Here is an 8,786-nt window from a genome sequence, read left to right as displayed (position 1 = left end):
AAGGAAATCTACGCTGAGCTCCTCTTTAAAACAACTCAGTGTTCAGGACATAAATGTAACCATTAGAGGTGTGAATCTTCACTGATCTCCTGATTCAATTATTATCATGTCAGCGATTCAATTCGATATCTCGTTGCATCACGATGGGTCAAATACATTTTTCTGTCAAAGCCATATAGGATATTTGACTTGACAGAATGCATTAAGATACTGTATAGTTCAATATAATACAGTTTTCTATATTACTTCATATGGTTGTTTTCATCCAAAAATACAAGTAGTAAGATATAAACAATCTTTTTTATTTAACAAAGTCTGAACACAGCAGACAGGACACACACACACACACACACACACACACACACACACTCTCTCTCACTTCTAGCTTTTCAAGCTTAAAAAACAAAGCATTCTGCAGTGCTCTAATACTAAATACATTGGATTGGTGTGTGTTTGTGTGTGTGTGTGTGTGTGTGTGTGTGTGTGTGTGTGTGTGTGTGTGTGTGTGTTTGTGTATGTCTGTGTGTGTGTGTATGCATGTCTGTGCGTATGTCTGTGTGTGTGTGCGTGTGTTTGTGTGTGTGTGGGTCTCTGTGTGTGTGTGTGTGTGTGTGTGGGTCTGTGTGTGTGTGTGTGTGTGTGTGTGTGTGTGTGTGTGTGTGTGTGTGTGTGTGTGTGTGTGTGTGGGTCTGTGTGTGTGTGTGTGTGTGTGTGTGTGTGTGTGTGACACAGCTGGATTTGTCTCCATTGCACTGTAATGTTTGTTAATGTTCCTGACAGCAGGACTGACAGGCTCACAGTTAGAAACACCGAAGGCTGAAAACCTGAATAGGAATCTCAGCTGGAAGTAAAACAAGCTGACTCCTCACTTCTAATCCCTTACGTAACACTGCCATGTAAAGGACAAGACATTTGAGATGTGGAAACTTGTTTTTGTGACAGCAAGGGCCTTTTCACACCTGAAAATCCGAACCAAGCTTCATGTGTTTGCAGTATAAGCTGTGTCTCCTGATTCTCCACACTGATTGGTTTCCAGACTGACTGCTGCTCTCCAAGTGCTACCGCAGCACTTTTTGTTTTGTTGCATTTTTTAAGCAAGACATGGAAAGTTGACTCTAATACTCTCGTCGCTCCCTTCCAGTCTCATGAAAACGAGGATAGCCTGCCAGGACGTCCTGTATTTTGACCTTTGTTTTGTGCTTTCAACACTCACTTTCATCGGCTGTTTTGACACTGGTTTTGGATATTGCTATTGACGCTCTCGCCGCTGGCTTTGGACGGATTATGAAGCTCTAAATCGACTGTTTGAGCCTCAGTGGCTGTTGATGGTGTTAGAGTCCCCGGAGAAATGTCACAAATAGCTTCCGAGATTGGAGTTTGTTTTGTAGAACAGGAAATCATTTCTTCATCAATAGTCTCCAGAGACAGTAAAGGATGAGGCGCTCCAGTTAAAGCTGTCGATGTGAAGAGGAAGAAGATCGACTCCAGGGGTCAAAGGTCTAGCTGTTGTGTGGACAGACTTAAAGGGGTGATAGAATGATTATATAGGGTATTTCACACTGTTCCTTAAGGTCTCCTAATAGGGGATGTAACATTGGTTGGGCTGAAAATGACCCGAATCCTATTTTATTAGGCCCTTAACTACCCTGTGAATATGGCTCTATTTGGAACAAGAGCTTTTCTTCCAAATATGGTCTGCTCATGAATATTTAGATGAGCTGCGCGCTGATTGGTTTGAGCGAACCACATAGAAACACATTGGAGACGAGACAGCAGGTCTCATATTTCAGACACTATACATGTTATACATGGTTTGTCTGCTATTTCGTTATTAAATTCACTTCTGAGACTTTTTTATGCGAGAAATCAACTATATAAAGCTTAAATATGAGCCCTTTTACGAAAAATTGATGGCTAATTGCAAATTTGGTAAGACGTGTCGGTCTTTAGGAGCTCCACACAGTCTGATGCGAAACGGCAACCTCAATACCCAGTGAAAGTCACCGTTTCCTGGGTACTGGACTACTGGAATACTGGGCCACGCTGAGCTCCGTGGAGCTGGCTGATGGCCGGCATAACTAGAGTAGCTATATTTACAGTTTGAATGTCGTTACGCCACTTATATAACATCTCCCCCAAGGTCTTATAAAGCTAACAATGGTGTCCGATTTCAATTTAATGCATTTCTGTGAATTCCAGAGGAATTTTAAAAGGAGGCTATCTAGCTCTCATTGATAGAGCTCCATCCAGCCGCAGGCTCTATCAATGAGACTCGCAGACAAGAGGCGTTTATTTCCTCGATCATTTGTTTAAATAACTCAACACATTATAATTACACACATTATAAGATTACCTGGAACCTGTGGTAAGAGATTGCTGGCGTAATAAGCTCACTGATCACGCTCTCACTCACACACACCGCCATTTAGCAGGAAGAGGGAGCTGCAGGCCCTGGAGCTCTGTCAGGGCAGTGGCGTTTGGTAGTCCATTATCCCAAAAACGGTGACTTTGCGCGGGTGTGGAGTGGGGGGTCTGTGAAGGAGGACAGGCTGGGGTCTGTGAAGGAGGACAGGCCGGGGTCTGTGGAGGAGGACAGGCCGGGCGGCGAGGCAGCAACACAGGCAGCACCGGCTGCTGAACTCCGACACACAGTCGGACAAAATTTGCAATGAGACATCAATTTTGGTAAAATGGCCCATATCTGACCTCTACATAGTTGATTTCTCACATAAAAAAAGTCTCAGAAGTGAATTTAGTGGTAAAATAGCAGATTAACAATGTATACAATGTCTGAGGTCTGCTGGACCTATTCAGAAGACTACCTGACCTCAGGTCAGTGGTGTAGCCTATGTAAATGTTTGGGCGTGACAAAGATAGAGACTAGAGCCAGATGAGGAGGAGCCGCTGAGTTGACGTCAACTAGGCGGCTCGTTGAGATTTGCCCGTTTTCAGAGGCAGTTTCAAATAGTGAGATCTGCAGAGGAAAGAGGTGTCAATGGGATTTTGAGGTTCTATGTATGTCCTAGTTACCCACTAAACTGTCATTATTCAACTATGACAAGGTAACATTGGTTTTCCATTATATCACCCCTTTAAAGGAACAATCAGACAGAAAGATGGAACATAGAAAGCAGACACAGGGGGATTAACGGAGAGAAGGAATGAGAAGTGATGAAAGAAGTTTGAACAGAGAGATAGAGAGAGAGATAGATAGAGAGATAGATAGATAGATAGAGAGATAGATAGATAGATAGAGAGATAGATAGATAGATAGAGAGATAGATAGATAGATAGATAGAGAGATAGATAGAGAGATAGATAGAGATAGATAGATAGATAGATAGATAGATAGATAGATAGAGTAGAGAGATAGAGAGAGAGATAGTTTTTTATTGATCCCAAAAAGAAAATGGGAAATTACTGTGTTGTAGCAACAAAATATCAGACACAGATAATGACGGGAGGGAGCAAAAGATCTACGCTTTAGAGTCTCCGCCTCAACTACAGACACACACACACACACACACACACACACATTACACACACACACACACACACACACACACACACACACACACACACACACACAGCTGTACCTAAGAGTGGGTCTGGGGAAGCTTCATTCACAGCTCATTTCCAAAAGGGCGCCACCAACGGACGCCGCTCAAATGCCTCAGGGCCGATTGGATCCTTCAACCAATCAGACCAACGATCCAGGTGACGTAGCAGAGACAGCGGCATCAACAGGTTGCTGCGCTCGGTGGCCGTTATGTTGAATGTAAACAAAAAGCTGCTCTCCGTTGCTGCACTATCGTCATCATGTAAAGCCCTCAACGGTTGTGATTGGTGTAGAGCCCGCCAAGAGTTGTGATTGGTGTAGAGCCCGCTCAACGGTTGTGATTGGTGTAGAGCCCGCCAAGAGTTGTGATTACGAGAGCCCGCCAACGGTTGTGATTGTGTAGCCCGCCTAAACGGTTGGGATTGGTGTAGAGCCCGCCTCAATGGTTGTGATTGGTGTAGAGCCCGCCTCAATGGTTGTGATTGGTGTAGAGCCCACCTCAACAGTTGTGATTGGTGTAGAGCCCACCTCAACAGTTGTGATTGGTGCCTTGATTTGGAAAAGTTGGAAATGGTCTTGAATGGGCTCTTGGCCAGACGGACTTGCAGAGCAAATGTCAAATCTGCTGGAAGTTCCTCAGGGTTTTCCCAGGCTAGAACGCTTTCACACCTCTAGTGGACTCGGTGGTGGTGGGGGGCAGTGTTCACATGGTGGAAACGCTCGCTGGTCTGTTGGACAGAATATCTGCGAGATTTCCTGCTCTCAGAAATAATGTTTTTTCTTCCTCCGTCTGTTTCAGCCGACCAGTGAAGAAGATCTCTGCCCGATCTGCTATGCTCACTCCATCTCAGCCATCTTCAAACCCTGCTCACACAAGTCCTGCAAGTGAGTACACACACACACACACATACACACACACACACACACACACACACACACACACACACACAAACACACACACACACACACACACACACACACACACACACACACACACAAACACACACACATACAGACAGACAGTGTGTGAGTCAGCAGTTTGTGTGTGAGTCAGCAGTTTGTGTGTGAGTCAGCAGACTTGCTTCACTACATATTTGATGTGAATCTGCTGGAGGTGCGTTTGATTTATCTCTCAGCTCGTATTGATTATTGTGGTGCTGATTGAGAGCGCTGTCCCGCCGACTCTAATCACCGCCAAGGCCAAACTGTTAGAAAACAAGTTTTCACTCAGTCTCATATCGCACAACGAAGGCCAGCGATATATTGCTGTATCAATATTATGTCCCACCCCCAGTTTTCAGCCTCTCAGATATGGAGGTCTTTCTGTTTTATATCTTATTAAACTAAAAGACGTTTAAAGATTTTAACTTGGACTTTGAGAAACTATCACAGCACTGTATGTGTGTGTGTGTGTGTGTGTGTGTGTGTGTGTGTGTGTGTGTGTGGGGACGTGCACGTGTGTTCTTGTTTAACTACATTCATGGGGTCCAAAAACCGGGAGTCCAGTATACTTGTGGGGTCCCGACAGCTTTGTGGGGGCCAAAATGCTGGACCCCCCCAAGGTTAAAGGTCTGTTTGAGGGTTAAGACCTGGTTTTAGGATTAGGGTTAGAATGAGGTTCTGGTTAGGGTGAGGGTAAGGGTTAAGGTTAGGCATTTAGTGGTGATGGTTAAGGTTAGGGTAAGGGGCTAGGGAATGCATTATGTCAATGACAGGGTCCCCACAAAGATAGTGAAACAAACCTGTGTGTGTCTGTGTGTGCGTGTGTGTGTGTGTGTGTGTGTGTGTGTGTGTGTGTGTGTCTGTCTGTGTGTGAGGCTTGTTGTAGTCCTCTACCCCTGGTGATTGTGGCAAAATGAGGAAATGTTGGGTCTTCATCAGCAGTAACGTAACACTCCTATATATGAACATGAAACATAATACAAAGCAGATATAATATACTAAACCACAGGATCAACTCGGTTCAGTCAAGGAAATAAAATATATATAAATATAGTTTTAATAGGGTCTAAAAGTGATGTACAGAGTGTTCTGTCTGCCATATTTGGGAGAAAAGACGCGTCGGATGATTAAAATGATTTTATTTATTTTTCTGTGCAGAGCCTGCATCAACCAGCATCTGATGAACAACAAGGACTGCTTCTTCTGCAAGGCCACAATCACCGGGGTGGAGGACTACAGCAAGCCTGCAGCCTGCTAACACACACACACACACACACACACACACACACACACACACACACACACACACACAAACACACACACACACACAGACACACTCTAAAGCGTTATAAAAAATAGAGGCGTAGACGGGAATACGGCAGCGTCCTTCGGTGTCAGAACTAGCTGTCATATTAGCACATCTCACCTCTACCTGTCAGTGCAGGTACACACACACACACACACACACACACACACACACACACACACACACACACACAGGATGGCAGGTGTGTAGAGAAACTGGAACACAGATACACAGACAGGAACAGTGATATCTCTTCCTAAATATGGATTTCTGAACTTTACAGACCCGGTCACTCACTGACATTCATTTCAGCAAGGATCATATTGTGTTAAACCGTAATTCTTATAGATGTAATACATTGTATTATCTATATTTTGAGTCATGGAGTCTTTAGAGTGAGTTTTCTTGGGGAAACATTACATGTGAAATGTAAAATTAAATGAGTGAAAATGTCCATCATTCAATTGTTTATCATCCAAAAATGTTGTCAAATTAGGGTTCGCAATTCCTGTCACTAGTGCGTGCCTGTTCAGAACGGGCCGATGGCTGGGTTCCCAGTATTTCTTTCACAGCTTTATCTAACTGTAAGGCTTAGCCTACTGGAGACACCGCTCTTAAACAGCACGCAGAACGGGCGAGAAATGTGCACAGAACAGGAGAAATGTGCACAGAACAGGAGAAATGTGCACAGAACGGGCACACAGAGATTCCTCGATTTATAGTTAATGACCCGTTAAACAAATGAATTAATTTGACAACTCTTTGTGTTCTTGCTTAGATTGAATATGTTTGACTTTACTCAAAGCAATTCATGAGCACGTATAGTGACTTATAACCAGAACCAGAATTTCTTTTATATTTTGAGTTTTTCAGCGGTGATCCAGGATGAAAATCCGCAGAATTTAGCGGGCTATGAGAGTTATTATAATAGAGAATTATAATAAAGTCTGATCCTTGCAAAAATGAATGTCAGTATTAGGTAGTATTATCATACCTGATGTGTTATGATTGTTATAAAACATTATGAATGAGAAGGAGTGCTTATAACTATAGTTACACAGGGTTATAAACACATTGTAAGTATGTTTATTACCCGTTATACACTATACCGTTACACTATCATCCTGATTTGAAAATAAATCAGACAATCAGAGACTCAAAACCACCACCAAACGTTGTAGTTTTGTGTCTCTGTGAGTCAAGGGTCGTGTTGCTTTGGGGGCCTTGAACAGGTTTGATCTCAGGGGCCCCCCCGGTGTCTCATAATCCATCCAGGACCGACCTGCAGGTCTGCATGCATGGATACTTCCACACCACCGTACTGTAAACATGAGGAAACACACAGCGATGCAGGGAGCAGCTTCCAGCCTTCTGAACAGACTTTAAAGGCTTTAACTCCCACTGTACTGTCTCACACTTTAATAACAAGTCACTAGAAAAGAAATTGGACTCTGGACTGAAGAAGTGTGTTTCTGTTAAATGGCTGCTGGCTGTAGTTTTTATAATATTAAAGGGGTTTTTTGTTGTTGTTTTTTGTAACCTGGACCCTATTTCCCCTTCGCATTGGTGTCTGAGGGACTGATGGGAACAACAATCTCACAAATCTCTTCAGTATTGAGCGAGAATGCTGTAACCCTACAGGACAAATGTGTGTGTGTGTGTGTGTGTGTGTGTGTGTGTGTGTGTGTGTTCTGTTTGTTGCCGCTGACAGACTCAGATTATTATTCTAAGTGTCTGACAACATTATGGGATGGATCCTTACAGAGATAGACCTTTTAGTTAAAGAGGAAGATCATTTTAGTTTATTATATATATATATATATATATATATATATATATATATATATATATATATACTTTTCCGCTGTGTAAATCTCATCATGTTTTGTTCCATCATGTCTTTAAATTAAGCTTTTAGAGACTTTCTACAGACTAAAGGGATAGTTCACTCTAAAAGACACCGTCTGTGATCTGATTAGCTCGGAGATAAAAGAGATCGTTCATCTTCTACTGATTGTGATTTTTAGGGAAGGCGTACCTTTTTATAAGCTTTATTTCATGGCCGCCGTTATCAGTCTGATAACAAACAGCATAATGGATTCTTTTCTTTTCCCGTCCGTGTCCCACAGGTTTAAAGTCTGTCTGACAACTTTTGATTTCTCACTTTTTAAACATTTTCTTCTACGTTTTACGCTCTTCCCCCGACATTTTGTATAACTTTTTTGACATTTTTGGCGCTTTTTCTAACACTTTTGCTGTTTCTTTTCTTTTCTCTGTGTGTCTGTCTGTGTTTGTGCGTGTGTGTCTGTGTGCGCGTGTGCGTGTTTGTTTTGCTCATCATATCAACTGATAATGGTACTTATATTCCCAGCATGTATCTGAGTGAACATAGTGTTTGTTATGGAGGAATATTACAAAGAGGGTGGGAGGAGAAGATGTCAGGCTTTGACTTTCTTTTTCTCCTTTGTGAGTGAGAGTACACATGTAACTGCATTAAATTATTTATCCAAAACTGACGAGTTGTTTTCTGTGTGTCTTTCTTCTGTGGGGGGGTTACAAAAGTCATGGTATAGTATGTCATAAAACTATTCACACAAGTTCAATCAATCTTTGTGAATTCAGTGCGACCTTGTGTTATGAGTGCAATACCTTTTGAAGTGCTACATTTGAAATAAATGTTCTATTGCAATCTGTTAGTGATGAAGAATGAAAATATATATATATATATATATATATATATATATATACATACATACATACTGTGTGTGTATATATATATTGCTTTTTACTTTCTCGCTATCGATGCTTATAATTTGACACTTTCGAGTCTACTTTTGACACTGCGCTCGCTGTCGACGCTCGCTCTCGACGCTCGCTCTCGACGGTTGCTTGCTCTTGGCGCTCGCTCTCGGCGATCTTGCCAATCGCTTTTGGCGCACTTGGACAAACCAAAGTCAACCTGAAGCGTCAGAGATTAAA

The 8,786-nt window shown here is 42.5% G+C and overlaps 1 long non-coding RNA gene across 1 annotated transcript; it reads left to right on the top strand.

Moving 5' to 3' along the window:
* The first annotated feature begins 4,352 nt into the window (after positions 1-4,352).
* Positions 4,353-8,323, top strand: LOC144517396 (uncharacterized). The gene is made up of 2 exons (XR_013501928.1): positions 4,353-4,444; positions 5,660-8,323. It is a non-coding gene; the product is annotated as an uncharacterized LOC144517396 (long non-coding RNA).
* The last annotated feature ends 463 nt before the right edge of the window (positions 8,324-8,786 follow it).

This window comes from Sander vitreus, chromosome 4 (genome assembly GCF_031162955.1).
Source record: "Sander vitreus isolate 19-12246 chromosome 4, sanVit1, whole genome shotgun sequence".
NCBI lineage: Eukaryota > Metazoa > Chordata > Actinopteri > Perciformes > Percidae > Sander > Sander vitreus.
The sequence above is the reverse complement of the archived record's forward strand: the minus strand, read 5'-3'. Positions and strand labels throughout refer to the sequence as shown.